Source organism: Haemaphysalis longicornis, unplaced genomic scaffold, assembly GCF_048455015.1.
Source record: "Haemaphysalis longicornis isolate Haplotype H1 unplaced genomic scaffold, Haemaphysalis longicornis Haplotype H1 scaffold_3, whole genome shotgun sequence".
In the NCBI taxonomy this organism is placed as follows: domain Eukaryota; kingdom Metazoa; phylum Arthropoda; class Arachnida; order Ixodida; family Ixodidae; genus Haemaphysalis; species Haemaphysalis longicornis.
Window position 1 is genome coordinate 89,196,679 of NW_027526335.1, and position 16,109 is coordinate 89,212,787.

The following is a 16,109-nucleotide window of genomic DNA, read 5'->3' on the forward strand; positions in this document are numbered from 1 at the left end:
TCTAGGCTGGTTGCAGCACTTCGCCATTTCGCGTTGTCGCAGGCATACATACGCAGAGTGACGACTGGATTCTTCCTTTCGTATTTTCCTGCCTCCCACGCGGCCTTGCTCTTGACACAGTGGTGCCGCAGGGCGATACCGTATGCACTTACGCTGCGCGCATTTCTCAAGCGCCGTAGACCCCGACCGTCGCGTGCAAGCGCGCGAATTCTCCACGCCACAACACAAGCTGTTCACGCCTCGATTCTTGCTTCACTCGGTGCGCCCGAGAGACTGAGCGCGAACGCGATATCTGACAGGTGTGACGGCGCGAATTCACCAGAGCTAAAATTTACTCGGCTAGTTTCCATTCCAGAAAGAGGGAGAGAGAGAGAACAGCGAAAGAAGTGATAGAAGTGGTGATGATAAAAGCGAGGAAAGAAAGATTTCTGCCGTGTGCGAGGGTGAGTTTCGTTTTCGAACCGTAAGCCTTGTGTGTTTCTTTTTTCCCGTCATTACTATTCATTTCCCCGTGCAAGTCCTTTCACGCCCGGCTCCAAAAAAGCGTCCGCGCATCCGAGCCGCCGCACATCGTTTCTCCGTGCTCCGTGGTGCGTCTCCGCGAAGCCCAGCGCGCTGCGCCCTCGCTCTCTTCCGCGCTGTTGGCGCCGAGCTGTTTTCTTTCCCGCTTTCCGAAGCAGCCGAGTCGACGGAAGAGTGCGCGTTCGTTCACGCGTGCGCGACCGCTTTCCTTTGCGCGTGCCGGTCTCGCGGCGGCGTATGCAAATTGGCCGGAGGAGTCGAGGGGGACCGAAGTGCACTGTAGCCCCTCCGGGTCGGTCAGCGCTGTCGTCGGCTGCTGACCGGCCGGCGGACACGCGCCCGGATCCTTTCCGCCGATCGGAGCGTATCGAAGGAAACGGAAGCCGGCGCCGCTGGTAGCACAGTTTGTGTTCCGCCGTTCCCGCCGCCGGGGCCCCGCGCGCCTGGATCGGCCTGTTCGTCGTGATACGCGCAGCTTCGCTCTCAGTTTTCTGGGAAACCGCTGAGCTGCTGCTGCTGCTGCCACCCGTGTTCCCCTGCTGAACCAGCGGTGAGTGGTTTCGCGATATCGGCCGTGTTCTTGTGCCCTAGATGAATGCCGAACCCGCATTTTAAAAAAAAAATGAGATGCGTTGTTTTGTTACAAATCCCGGTTTCAAAGGCCCTTAGCTGAATGGTTTTCAGGACACGGCTTCTTCGCTTTAAAGTATGACTGTTCAGGAACCTAGCAAAAACCATCGCAGAAAAGTGATACCCCGCATAAAAAATGGAGAGGGCGTGTATATGAACCCTGCAGAAGTACTTTGCAACATTCTTTTGCAAAATTACCGCCTATACATTTCCAATCTGATAGTTTCCATGGCTTTGAAAGCCTGGTACAGCAGCGTGCTAAAACTGCGCACAGATCAAGCTTTAGCTTGCAATATTATCTGTGTGAAAATACTTTGCTTTACACTGAAATACTCCCCAAATAACTGCGATGAGCCGAAAGCTGCACCTGAGTCCCCTCGCAAGTGCGAGCGCTTTCGTTAGCAGCAGCTGACGTTCGCGTAAAAACCGCTTTACGCACTACAGAATTTTTCTCCTGAGCGATCCAGGGAGGTAGTAGCGAGTAATTCTTCCAAGTCCAAGCATGCGTCGATTTTGAACACAATGATCGGAGATGAATTCTGCCGGTAATATTTCCGTCTTCAGGAGATGTATGTTCATCATTGCCTGAATCTAACCATCTTACAAAGGCTCCAGCTCTTAATAGCGTCCCCCGTTAGATTACCGCTGAAATGCCGCGTCGCAGTAACAGGATTACCGGTGCGCTCTGCAAGCACAGAAGAATTGCTAGTAAAACCGGCGTTGCAAACCTAAAATATACCGTTAGTCTTCTTGGGTCTCATTTGTCCTGTAAGTTCCGGGAGTTTTTTTTTACCCTTTAAAACAAGACCAAGATGCCTGCCCTATTTTTAACTTCGGGCAAGCTCTAACGATACGAGATCGAGTGAAATGATCGGTTTGCAGCCCTTTTTGACAGCACTTCAGTTTCTGCGGCATAATGGCACGATTCTTGCAAGAAAGTTGGCATTAATTGGTCTCAGCAGCAAACGCGTCATGAACAAGTTTTTGCAAGTGATTGCTAAAAAGGTTACAGCCGGTGTCGAGGCGTGCGTGGTGTCACCTAGCTGTGAATCGCCCAATGCGGTGACTATTTTGCGAACTAACAAAATCGCGTGCTTAAGCATAATTTTCGAACCGAAATAGACGTAGTACCAGGGCACGCGCAGCTGGCGTCGGTCGCGAATGACTCATTGTGACGTCATACCGTTTATCAACTTGGTTTTTAACGCTGTTGTCACTTTGATTTCCCAGACCGCGGCTCGTAGAGGAAACTTATCCTCCCCAAGCAGTGTTTTGTGTTTTGTTTTCTAGTGAAAAGTTTCCGTGCCCAGCTTTTTACTCGCTACTCGTTATCGGAAACTAAGACAAGGGTGTGGTCATCTATCGGGTATGACACCCTTGAGGCGTCGTCTACAACGCGTTCGCCATGAAGGATGTGACGGGTCACAATGGGTTCCATGCTCCGTTGAAAAAGAAATATCCCGCAATGCGGCGCCTGCCGCTGTACCGTGCGTGTTGCGATTATTAATCTGTTTAGGATCCATTTGTTAACAGCCACCATCACGGTGCTTTTTTTGCTTGTAAAATGTTTGCAGCGCTGCACTGAATGTGCGTTCATTAGACCTTGTCTATCTCGTGCTTAATGTGGATAGAAACGAAACATTTTATTTTTTATGGCGACGGGGTTGTAGATCGTTTTGTATAGCCTATATAGGCAGACAAAAAAAAAAGTTCCGAAAGGCTCACTCCCTGCCTTTTGAAATACCAGCTCTTTCGAAACGTCGCTCATGTTTTGCATGGGCGCGTGTAACTGTACTCACGCACGCACGCACACTAGCTTAGTTACGCACTAAGATACGAGAAGTGTTAATGCTGTGCTAGCAAAGAAGAGCGCGAAGTTTCAAAATTTTTTCGGCGTGTATTTGTTAATCCATCTGTGTCGTAACGACAAAATGCTGTTCAACTGAGAAGACTTTCGGTGAGCATTTCTGCCGCGACTGCTTTACCTCCGGTGACGTGAAAGAAGAAAAAAAGCATGATCCACGTGTATTCGGCTGATACGAGTTAATCCGGATAATCGCCTGGCAATTGCAAGGGCGCTCCTCGTCGCCTGCGCGCTTAACATTGCTTAGACGCGTATAAAACACCAACTTAGTTAAATAGGGTTTTCGAATGGTGAATTTAGTTTTAGTTTCTCCGAATGTGATGCGTTCTTAACTTTACAAAAAAAGAGAAATGTCCGCACGCGCATATTTTCGCATTTTTCTTGCGAAAGTCAAACTGCCGTGGTCCGCCTGAATGTTTCTTTTTCCCCGCAGCATTTAGTTATTTGGTACGTTTGTACTTCGTTAGATGTCAATTTTTGTATAGATTCATGCGTACATTTTAGTCTGTCCTGTGCACGTTTGCGATGCTAGAAGCAGCGGCCGACAGACCGCCGACCCCTCTTCATCGTCAGGCAAAAAGAACGCCGTGCAGCTTTCGTGATTAGACTGCGGTACGCCGGCAGTTAGGTCACGTACGGCGTGCGGGCGGGCGGGCGGACTGTTTGCAGATGTGTGGCCGAAATTAGGCGGTTTCGCTATTTCGCTTAGTTAACTGGCGCTCCCCGTACTTTCGTGCATATTGTTGCCGACCTTTTGGCTGCCTGTGGGCTATACGAACGTCCTTCGCTCTACCACTGCGCTGCCTAATTGGAATTGTTGGCCTCCTAAGCCGGTGGAGCCGCGGTAATTAAAATGTCACGTACGCTCGTGTTAATTGTTAACGTGGTAGCTGACTGGGGAAGTCGCCTTCACAAGAGAATAAGGCAGCAAATGGACGGGAAAATAACGCGCGAAGGGCGCTTATTGCGTCGGAAGGAATTGTAATTGCAGGCTATATACGCCGACTTATGGGCGTCTTCGATTTGCTAACGTTGGAGATGTGGTGCAACTTTTTTTTTTTTTTTTTGCGAGGGGGGGGGGGGGGGGCACAGTTGGTACGTGGCAGCTGTTCTTGCATGTGTGTAATCAGTAGGGAGTCTGAATGCTGCACAACAAAATAACGAAAACGCTAGTTGCTAAATTGCAGGATTCATACGGCGTGTAACAACTGTTTCTGCTTGAAGGAAGGTTATGATAAGACAAGGAGCGCGATAACGCTTTTCTTCTGTAGTGTTAAACTAGAATTTAAAAACGTAAGGGGACTGGGGTAAGGCTGGGTTCAGACTGTTGGCGCAACTGTCGTAATAACCTTAAAAAATGACGTCATTCCACGTCTTAGCCAACCGAACAGCGTGACACGCCGTTTTTTACGTTCATTGATTATTGATTGATTCTGGGGTTTAACGCGCCGACGCAACGCAGGCGATGAGGCGCGCCGTAGTGGAGGGCTCCGGATTAATTTTGACCACCTGGGGATCTTTATCGTGCGCCGAAATCTCGTACACACGGGCGTTTTTGCTTTTCGCCTCCATCAGAAAAGCGGCCGCCGCGGCCGGGAATCGAACCCGCGACCTCGTGCTCAGCAGCGCAACGTTTTAGCCACTGAGCCCCCGCGGCGGGTCGTTCATTGATTACGATATGGCTTTTGCGTCGGTAGTCTGAACATAGCCTAACTAAGTAGATACCCCTGTCAAACGTGCCTATTTAAGTGCACTTCCGCCGAGTGCACTCGGGCTTCCCAAGTGACACTATATAAGGCTGCGCGCTGCTAAACGACGAAATAAAGTGCCCTTGACCATGATGTCAGTGACGATAGCCGGCGTAAATATTACGCAGAATTACTTGAAAGTCCCCCTCTTTATCACGTGAGGAATAATGCAAACATTTCGTTGTGTTTGCGTTGTTTAAAATCGCAATCGGCGCCTCGCACAAGACCACAAAAAACTGAGTCGGGACGGCGACTGAACACCGGCGCAGATATCTTCACTGTTATTCACTGCGCAGTGAATGACAGCAGCGATATTGTTTGGAGGAAATTATCTGAAAGCGTTGAATACAACAGAAATAGGCTGAAGCAGGAACATAATCACGGGACCATAAGAAAACGCCGCAGAGAACGGCTGCCATGGAGCAAAACACCCACCAAGCGGCGCTGGCGCGTTGTTGAGAGAGAGGTTATTTTCTTATTTTTCGTCGCTGCTTCAATTTTTGTGAAAGTAAATAAGCAATATATCTATAATTAACGTTTAACGTTACTTATTATCGTCTAAAGGCTCGCGGTTTTGCGCTAATTTTTCCGATTTTCGGACTTCTGTTCACGAGATTACTCACTCGGCGAGCTGGCCCCGGTAAAGTGTGTTTGGGGATGATGATGAGAACTTTATTTTGCCCAAACTGGGGGAGGGAAGGGGACGAAAGGGAGCGTTCGATGGTCCACTCAGCTTAAAGTGCGTTCCTTGTAAAGTGTCATTCGCGTTTGACGTTTAGCTGCTCCCGAATGACGTTTTAGCCGAGTGCACTCTGTGTAAGTAGGAGTAGAAGCGGAGACACCGACCAAAAGAAACTTAAAAACTTTAAAACAACGACAAGACGTTTCGGCTTCGTTACTGAAGCCTTGTTCACAATGAGGCGAATAAAAAATGAGGCGATTTTTATTCTCCTCATTGTGAACAAGGCTTCAGTAACGAAGCCGAAACGTCTTGCTGTTTTAAAGTTTTTAAGTTTCTTTTGGTCGGTGTCTCCGCTTCTACTCCAACATGTTTCCCGACCAGACGGGTTTCCATCAAACCCTCGACTTCACTCTGTGTAAGTGCACTTAAAGAGGCACGTTTGACAGGGGTATAAGTAGAATTTAAAGGAAAGGTCGGGGTTGATGCTTTTTAAAACAAATTGACAAGTACATAGCGTGCGTTACAATTTGTGACAGCATAGTTGGCAGCTTAAACTAAGAAGCAATGTAATTACACCTCTAAATAGGCGTTAAAGCGCCGAGAATTGGAACGACGTGGTTGCATCTGCAGCAGAAGAAACACCGTAGTGCGCATATCAACAAGTGCACGCCACAGTTTTCTAAAAAGGCAAACGCTGTACAATTTTAAATGAGAAAATTAAAAAAAAGTACTTAAAACCACCTTCACAAGTCATAAAATGCGCGAAGATTTTTACATTAATCTGTAATTTATTATCGAAACGTTGTTGCGTTGACGTTGTTTTTACCTTCATTCATGAAAGTTAGTGGCCTGCATCGTTGCAGACTTCGGATAGTGTCTTCTCGAGTTGTTAGTGTACTTTGCCGCCTTCGAGAAAATTGGAATTGTTCCAGTCATGGCCGCTGTTTGGCGTGGCCGACAACTGTGTAATTGGAACACGCCCACGAGATATGACAGGGTATGACCCTCTCATAGCTTGTATTAAGTTCGAGACAGGATCATAATTACGATGCTTCGTACCTTACGTGCGCTCAAATGCATTTCCTCTTCGCTATCAGATCAGAAGAAACTATACTGTTGCCACAGGTGGGACCTTTTTCAGGTATACTTCAGTGTCCTTCCGGTGACTACCCTCTAGCCCAGGTGACCTCATCGGCCACCTGGGCTAGTACGTGTCGCCTGGGTCAGAGGGTCTGTGCTGAGCAGCACGGCCTCCCACTGCTCCTCGTTCGTAATTTGAAATAAAATGGGGTGCTTTTTAAGAGTTTGAAGGGGTTTTTGTAGCGTAAGCTACACTGGCCGAGGTTGAGCAGTTTCGCATGGACCCTGAAGGGCCGTGTAGGGAGCCGGGCTGCGCAAGCGCGAGGAGCACTGAATTGGATTGGATTGGATTGCTGAGCCTTAGCTCACGCTACGTATATCCTGGCATAGCCGAGCTAAGCCACCGCTGATTTTATCTTCGCAGGACCAAACCACCTTTGATAGGTTCAGAGCTGTGATGAGAGTGCAGGCTTAAATAGACGAACACGTATGCCCGTATCACAGGATAGTTTTCTGTTTCGCACTTCGCGCATGTTTCTACCAGCTCACCGAAATTACCGGCTTACCGACATGCTCGTGGAAGTGTCAAAATAAATTATTGCCTGCAAACTAATACCGAATGCGTAAAGCCTGTGCTATTTTGAAGGCGTGGGAAAATGCAGGGCTGCTCGCTTCTTTGGTATGTTGTTCTGAATCGGACATCTCCAGTGAGATATGTACTGCGTCGCCTACTAACAATACAAATAAAAGACGATAGAACTCCGTGCGATGCACTGCTTATCAGTTCAGCAAGATAAACGCTTCGAGGGCTGTTTTATTGCAATTCATTTAAGATCGCAATAAAAACTGCCACCCTAAACAAGGGAGCCGGCGTCGGCAGTGCGATGCAAGCGATGTACGCTTAGTGCGCTATGTAAAGTCTACACCACAAAGCTAATAGCTATAAACTGGTCATAGCCCTATAGCTTTATAGCTTCCGAGGGGGCCGACCCTGAAGATGAAACGGGAAGCAACGTTTGCCGCGCGCTCGTATCTCGGGCAAGAACCCGTTCGCGTAACCTATCGCGGATTGCATCTCAGCGCCGAATATATTTCCCGATAAGTTGAGCGATCGTAAACAGGTTCCCAAGCAACCAGTTACGCCTTTTCTCAAACTTTAAAAACAACGCGAAAACAAAAATCCACAGTATAAAGCCCGGGCTGAAGATGCCCCTGTTTCGGTTGAATGCTGTTGCCCAGCGGGTTTGTTGAACCTGCAAAGCGCCCCTCGTGCGGAATATTAATAGCGGTGGAATGTTAAATCGTGCTGAGTTTTTAGACGGCACGAGAAAGTGAGATGAGGATTACACTGCATTCAGGTAAACTCGGGAGCTCTGACCAGTTTACTTAAGTGCCATGAAAGAAACAAAACCTGCCGTGCGGTCGTCCTGAAACTATCGAACATTTGCTTATTGCTTGCCCAAAGTATACTCTAGTGAGCGAAAGAACCTTGAGGCGGCATTACTACGCTTGGACACTCGTCCTCTGTCTGAACAAAAGAGTTTGGGCACGTGGGCTGACAACAGAAAACAAAGCCTTGCCGTTGAAGCCCTGCTTATATTTCTGAGTGACTCCTCCCTGGATTTCCGGCTTTAGGTTGCGACAAAATTTAATAGACCGCGGAATAATGTCTCAATGTTTTTTTTTTTTAATGGACGATAATCGTGTGCTGAAAAGTGGACTAATCATCTGATTCAGCGCCCCGTTGTATGTGAGACGTTTATTGTTTTACTGCTTGTACATAGTTGAGTCATTCCTGTCTCTTTTTGTCCCCGGTACCCTCCCCCCAGTAGGAAGTAGCAGGCCCAAGATCACTTTCTCAGGCCGACCTCTTCTCCTTTTCAATAAACAGTCTCTCTCTCTCTCTCTCTCTCTCTCTCTCTCTCTCTCTCTCTCTCTCTCTCTCTCTCTCTCTCTCTCTCTCTCTCTCTCTGTCTCTCTGTCTCTCTGTCTCTCTCTCTGTCTCTCTCTCTCTCTCTCTGTCTCTCTGTCTCTCTCTCTGTCTCTCTCTCTCTCTCTCTGTCTCTCTCTGTCTCTGTGTGTGCGTGCGTGTGCGTGTGTGTCCGAAACGCGATCAAGTGTTCACGGGCGAAAAGTCCCTACCGGTGAACACCGCGTCCCCGTATGGGGGTCAAACAACTCTTTGCGAGCTCTTTGTCCCGCATCTTTTACTGCGCTCTGTTAAACTAATTCGCCGTGTTACCTTACGCCTCACCAAGCAGTGCGCTTGCGTGACGTATACTGGGTGAATAATAAAGCCCCGTGCGAACGACGTAGAGAGCTTTATTCTAAGCCCCTCGGCACTAAATCGCTTGTCCTGCATTCTACAGCGTTTCCGCTTGCGCAAGGCGTGGGTGCGCATAAGCGAGTTAGTGTCTCTCCGGTCGTTCGAAAGGATGCGACGGCTCGCTTCAGAGCTTGTACGATGTTTCACGAATTTTAAAGGCTACACGTTTCCGCGGCGTCGCTTAGCCTGCGCGTTTTAAAACGCCGACGCACGGGGAAGCAGAAGCGCTTGCCGACACAATATTTCAGTCTTGGTTCGCAATTTCAGCAAGAGGTCGCTAATGAGGTCGAGGCATCGCGTTTAGTTCAAGCGGTCCCGTTCGCATTACAAGCCTTATATGTCGCATCAAACGCGAAAAGTGACCACCGTCGTCAATTTGAATGACACCAGACTGGCCGCTGCTCTCAAGTAATGAATGAATGAATGAATGAATGAATGAATGAATGAATGAATGAATGAATGAATGAATGAATGAATGAATGAATGAATGAATGAATGAAGACATTTGGGTTCGTTTCGGATCAGTACCGGGGTCCCCAAGCAGTAGCCAAGTGTGTTAACGCTGCGCTAATTTGGCACCCTGCCAGATGCGGAGCAGGGGAACGTGAAGGCAAGTGAGTAGACCAGGTGCAAGCAGAGAGAGAGAACGATCTTCAATGAAGTCTGGCGATGAAGCAGGGCTAAAATGCCTAACTTGCTACGCAAGTGGATGACGTGGTGAAGATGATGGCGATGATGTTCAAGAACTTGACGCGCACAGAAACGTTGACTTATTTACAGAAGGGGAGAGCTCTCACTGTGGGGAAAATGCCGCGCGAATTGCGGCAAGTGTCTGTCAGGGTAACTCGCTCCAGAATAGAAGAAAAAAGAGATGTAAACGCGATGTAGCAATGGCGAAGTCTTCGATTATCGCTAGGCTTTCACCTTCAAGCCACGTAAGCAAAGTCAAGTCCGCAGTTTAATTTTCGTTCACGCGAGCAACCACCTACGTGAAGCTTGCTGTGCGTTAAAATATCTCATGCACTCCGCAATTACTCCGCAATTACTCCGGGTTTACTCCGGGTTTACTCTGGGTTTACTTTGGGGTTACTCCGGAGTCATTCCGGAGTTACTCACTACACTGCGCGCCTCTCAACTCAGGCGTTTTGGTCGCGCCGCTGCATGGCGAACGAACAGACACAAGAGAAACAGTTCCGTTTTTATTTCTTCCACTGCGTGCAATTCCTGCGGGCTTTCTCTTTCGCGTCAATGGGAGGGCTGTCACTCGACCGAACACTTTTGCAGCCGCGGGACGTCGGGCGTTTAACCGGTCAGAAAGGCCTCCAGGTACACGGGCAACCGTAACAACCCTTCATCGCCGAGAGGAAAATCTAATTGGGCCTGGCGGGCCCGCCGATTTTCCAAGCAGGTCAGGTTCGGGTGGGCGGGTCGCCTTTCGTATACGGCCGACGGGGCGAGCGACGACGTGACCCGGTTGTCACCCAGAAATTTCGGCACTCGTATTATTGACGCCTGTCGGCAACCGCGCGGAAAGGTCGCGCATGGGCAAAGCGCCGGCCCTCCGGCCGCGGCTGTGGTGCCCCGCAAACGGTGCACGGCGTCGACATTGTTGCGTCGTCCCCATGTGTCGGATGGTGTACCCGGTGCCGTATACGTTCTTGTCCCTGCTGGCACGCCGGGAAGCGAGCGCGACGGTGTCACCAGCGCGTTCTTGGTTCATGGCGCACTGGGGCTGTCGGAGAGGAAGACGCTGCGGTTTGTAAAAGCGCGCGTTCGCAAAGGTCAAGGGGATGCGGCGAAGCGTATTCGTCGTGAGTACTATGCGTACGCCGTGCAAGATGGCGTCGCTTTTACTTTCGCTCCGCTTGGAACCCGCACGTTGCTTCTCGTATGTTGCTAAATTGGGCTCACTTTTAAGTCAAAATGCTAGCTGCTCACATAGACACGAGACATGCAGTGAGGCTTCGTTGCACATACGGGCAATGATGTATAAGCCCGCATTGACGTCCCGATTCAAAAGTAAGCCAGTCCGGATGACGCAATGGCTTTTTTTTTTTTTTTTGTCCAGCAGCAAGGTCATGGGTCCAGATCCTGCCGTCGGCTCCCCTGATTATCGGGGAGGCGAAATTTGAAAATTGACGTATTTTGCAAGTTAAATGGACCTATGCGTTCGCAAAGCCTCATGGCAATACAACCCAGACAGAAACCCTGTGCAGAAATGATAAATACCACGCCGGAACGCGAATTGTGCATTTCTGTTGATCGCTTTCTGGGATCACAGCCACTTTCCTTAAGGGACGGGGGAGGGGGCATTTTAGTTCGGATAAATGAAAGTTCGAAACAATGAAAGTGAAAAATAGCAGCAATGCGCTGTGACTTAGAGGCACAAGGACATGTCTCAGTTTATGCTTGAAAAAATACGTGATTGCAGTCCGCCTCGTTTCCCCGAACGTGACAGCCACCATTTTTTTGCTATAGCGAGCGCATTCGGCTGAAGGCCTCCTCTTCGCATTCTTAAAACCCGGATAGATTGGCGGCCTTAATTCCGGTCATGCCTTCGGAGCGGACGGCCGCACCTGTGCTCGGTCCTATAGTCCTCCTTGTCGTCATTGTCCACGCCAGGTTCTGCGCTTCTGGCCTGAGGAATGTCATCATCCGTCAGCGTGCTAGACCGTACACACCAACGCACTCGCGTCCACATAGACTTAGTCCTCCAATAAGACAAGTCTAGAAACTTCAGCCATGCAGATCTTACATTTGTTTTTGCCCCATTTCACCTTCTCCCTCCGTCCTTCTCTCTGTTACGGAGGCGACGCCGCCTTGTGTGCAAGCAGCGGGTGTGTTTCTCTGGCTGTGTGCCAGGCACCAAGCCACTGGCGCGGTGGCGCGTAGTTCAAATTACCCGGACAGAACCTACTCGCATTTCAACCTAGTCGTAGTTCAACTTATCCATAAAATCGAATTATTGCAGTTTGAATTAATGAGCTTTCACTGTACCGGTGCCAGTATTAACGGGGTGACCATATATATACGGCACCCAATTAACGGGCGAGCTTCACTAAACGTGGTTTCGTTTTTAAGTTTCTATCTAGCGTACCTCTGGTTTACTTAGTTTAAGATTTGGCAGTGCAGTGGTGTTATCAAGCGTTCTGGTTCTACTAATTACTTTCAACTTGTTTAACGACAGTTAATTTGCCCGAGCACTTGGCGGGCCTCCGATATATTCTGGGAAACAGGCGACATCATACCATCTCTTAAAAACGCAATCTTTTCCGCGTGGGGACGAGTGAGAAAATTCATCGCGGTTGCATAGTGCTATTAGTGTACAAGCGCAGTGTAATATAGGCACGAACAACGCAAGCTGAGGTCGTTTTCCAGGGGGCAAACCTGACGCAGCTGTTGCATGCAAGAAGCTGTCGTCAGCGGCAGACGTCGACGACAGTAATGTAGGCACCTCGGAGTGGTGGGAAATACAAGGCTCTCGCTGAAAAAAAAAAGTAGCGATTGTGTGCCGGAATTTTTCAGGATGATGCTCGTTCCTCGTTTCTGAAGTTATCTCAGAAGCTAGCATATACCGTCATTTGATAGTCTCGGGCGGGTAAACCATATCTCTGCGACCATGAAGCGCCATTTCCTTTTTTTTTGCTTTGAAACGTATCTCTGTACCCGCAGACCACACGGGTCACATTTCTTTGGGCGCTGTGTTATAGCGCGTAGCGACAGCGCAGCTATGTTTAAACAGCCTTGGTACGCCACAGGAAAACGCGTGCCGAATTAAAAAAAAAAAATTGCAGCGATACGTAATGGTTGCTTGATCAGTATTGTAGAAGTAAGTTCGACACCTTTTAGTTCAAACCTGAAAAAAAAAAAAAAAAAAAATCTCGACGTGATCTTTGTCAAGGGCTGCAGACTTGGTCCACCGATCTTCAAACTTATGAAACTAACAATTGTCGTGTGGAGTAAACTTCACTGTGGTGATGAGATTTGCATAGGACAAAAATATTAACCCCTCGAGCAAAATTTTCCGGTTTCTGAACAAATAATATGATGGAGCATAACCTACAGAATAGCGGGGGGAATGGGGGAGAGGAACAGTTTTGAAGCCAAATTTATGCAATTCTGCCACGGCGACGACCAAGTAGCGGGACGATGCGTATTTCTGGTGAAACAGCACTTTATTGCGCGTCTGTATGGACGGTATTTTCTGAGCACCTTCAGAGAGTCCGAAAACGTTCTGATCTGTTAGTATTTTTCCATTCTGCGAAGCAGAAAGTAATGATTATTCGTTGGTCCTCTTAAAAAAAAAAAGCCGTACGCAACCATCATGACCATCGCGATCATCACGAAGGTTTGTCCACGATTGCAGCCGGTTTGCTGCTTCTTCACTGCCGCAACGACCTTTACTCCATCTTTATTGCTATAAGTGTGAGCTTTTCTTTTTTTCTTTTTTGAAGTGATAATCATTGGACATCACCCTTGGAGGGCCGTACGCTATGACATGTTTTTCTCGTTCTGGGCAAGTGTTGCCACAATTACTGCGAACGCTGGAGTTTTTTGGCTAATCTTGGCCAGTCAAAATGGATGTGCTTTTCTTGACAAACGTGCGCAGGGGAAGCTGGGCGATCGCCGCGAGGCACGCACACACGAGCGCTAGTCATTTTCTTGGTTTTGTTAACTGCCGGACGGTCGCCGCGAAGCCGGAGCTAACGTGCGCCCGCTCGGAAATTTCTTGGTATTTTTAACTGCGGATACGAAAAATTACGATTCTGTAAAGGCTTCGCTGTTATAAAACACCGACCATCAGCTTCCTAGCCTACAAAGTGGTCTTTACTGGCTGTAGAGCGTTTTCTCCTAGCGCTGTCCACTGCATTGGCATGGTGCTTAAACGGGAGGGGGGAGTCACGATGAATACACGTTTCTTCCAGGCGGTGACAAATCTACGCGAAAATTGCACCGAGCTGTGTTTTTCATACTACACGAAAACGTCGTTCGCGTGCGCCTTTGCCAACAGTTTAAAAAAAATGGCACCCATCAACCACACAATTTTCAGCGCGAAAGCACACCTGGAATAGCAAAATGGATTTCGCCTGTGTTTGAATGTGAGCTAGTGAAGAGAAGAAAAAGGCTGTCGCTGCCGGCGTCGAACCTAGGACCTGGACGATTAAGGAACCTAGGACCTCACCGACTATTCTACGCCGGTTTTTTATGGCCGGACTTTGGCATAACTGAACGCGGGAACACACATACAGAATATAGCAGTCAAATCAGTTGTGCTATACATGCTTCGAGAGTTGACATTATAATTTTAAAATTCCGGAAGTTGAATCGATGGTCCAATTTATGACAGCCGCTAGTCCAGGCACACACCCTAGTGTTTCAATGACCTTCAAGAGCATCTATATTGTTGATGCCCCGCCGGATTAATCTTCATGCGCAAAGCTTTGCGCATTTCTGTGCTGCGCGCGTTGATACAGACGCCGTCGCCTCGCTTTGTGCGGAACGAAGCCATCGTGCGCATGCGCGCAATGGGCATTCAAAGTGAATCTGGATGTGTCCTGAAATGTATCCTGCAGAAATCCGTCGTGGCCGACCCATCACCACGCACACGACATGCACCCACATGGAGAGAGGGAGAGAGAGAGAGAGAGAGAGAGAGAGAGAGAGAGAGAGAGAGAGAGAGAGAGAGAGAGAGAGAGAGAGAGAGAGAGAGAGAGAGAGAGAGAGAGAGAGAGAGAGAGAGAGAGAGAGAGAGAGAGAGAGAGAGAGAGAGAGAGAGAGAGAGAGAGAGAGAGCTTATGTTTGTTGGCTAGTTGGACGTGGTGGGTGCCCCTAGTCCAGGGCTCCAGTCTCCAGGGCGCCGGTGGCTGCTCTGGCGATCGTCCGGCACTGCTCGTCGTAGTCAGCGCTAGACAGTGCCTCACTCCACTGCTCCTCTGTTAGAGGGTGTTTGTGAATTTGGTGGCACCCTGCTGTCGTATGGTAGAGGGTGGCTACTTGGCTGCACTTGGGCACAGCTTCGGGTATTGGGTTGGGTACAGTTTGTGTAGACGGGAGAGGTGAGGGAAGGTGTTCGTTTGGATTGAGCGGAGTGCTGTTTGATCCTGTCTTTGCAACTTGGGATGAGGATGTGGGAATTTAATTCGGGTTGCTTTGTAGTAGCTTAGAATTTCGGGATATATGGACATAACAGGAACAGGAAACTCTGCTTGGGGGCTGTCAGCTCGGGGAAGGGAGGCGCGAGCCCAGGCGTGAGCCTGTTGATTGCCCTCTAGAGTTCATGGCCAGGGGCCCATATGATTTTGATTGGATTATGTGATTTGTAGCCGATTGCTAATCTGTGGGCTGTTTTGCCGATGCACCCTCTCGCCACTGCCTGCAGGGGTTTTTTGGGAGTCAGAAACAATGTTCATTCGTGCACCCTGTTGACCTCAAATGATAGCTAGAGCGATTGCCGCTTCTTCTGCTTCAATAGGTGATGATGTCCACACGCTAGCAATTATGGTACGTTGCTGAATTGGGTTGTGCGCACAGATGGCGGCTATGCCACCGGTACTCATAATGGCAGCATCTGTGTACCACGTGTACGATGAATTCCCGTATATTCTTTCGATATTGCGGCATCTGTCCAACCTTCTGCCGTAGTGGAGTGTAGGGTTCATGTTTTTAGGTATGGGTGCTACTTTCAGGGCCCTGGATATGCAATCAGGAATCTCGTGGGTGGTTGTGTGCATGGTGTCATGTACACGGTAGCCCAGTCGCTTTAGGGTTTCCCTGCCAGTGTGGCTGGTTTTTAACCTCTCAAACTGGCCTATTCTATGTGCCTCGAGTATTTCTTCAACTGTATTGCTGATTCCGAGTTCATTTAATTTCTGTGTCGACGTCCATTGGGGTAATCCTAGCGCAATTTTGATTGCCTTTCTAAGTGCTGCGTTGAGTGTTTTGATGTTAGTGGCTGTTAAACATAAGAATAGAGCTGAGTATGCGACTCCTGAAATTATGAGAGCGTTGACAATTTTTAGAATGTCCCCTTCTTTCATCCCGTTTCTTCTTTTGGTTACTCGGTTAATCATTCGTAGTGTTTGTTCTATTTGTTTCATTAAATTGACCAAGTGCCAACATGGAAGAACGAAACAATCATTTACGCGAAGTACCAGAGATTAATGTACGCACAAAAAAAAAAAAAGGCCTTGGAAGAGAATTATGACGTCAACCGGAAGTATGGCGCTTCGTCTCTCTGCATAAGCTGAGGCTGGTCGC

General features: G+C 48.6%; 1 protein-coding gene across 3 annotated transcripts in view; it reads left to right on the forward strand.

Moving 5' to 3' along the window:
* LOC144174818 (glycoprotein 3-alpha-L-fucosyltransferase A-like) overlaps nt 1-16,109 on the forward strand; it is a 115,129-nt gene that overhangs the window by 57,570 nt on the left and 41,450 nt on the right. For 2 of the 3 annotated variants that reach the window (XM_077703722.1, XM_077703725.1), the window contains exon 1: nt 519-1,072. The exons of the other annotated variant lie outside the window; for it this stretch is intronic. The gene's annotated coding sequence lies outside the window, so the exon portion shown is untranslated. Of the gene's footprint in view, nt 1-518; nt 1,073-16,109 lie in introns of those variants that run through there. 3 annotated transcript variants of the gene reach the window in all.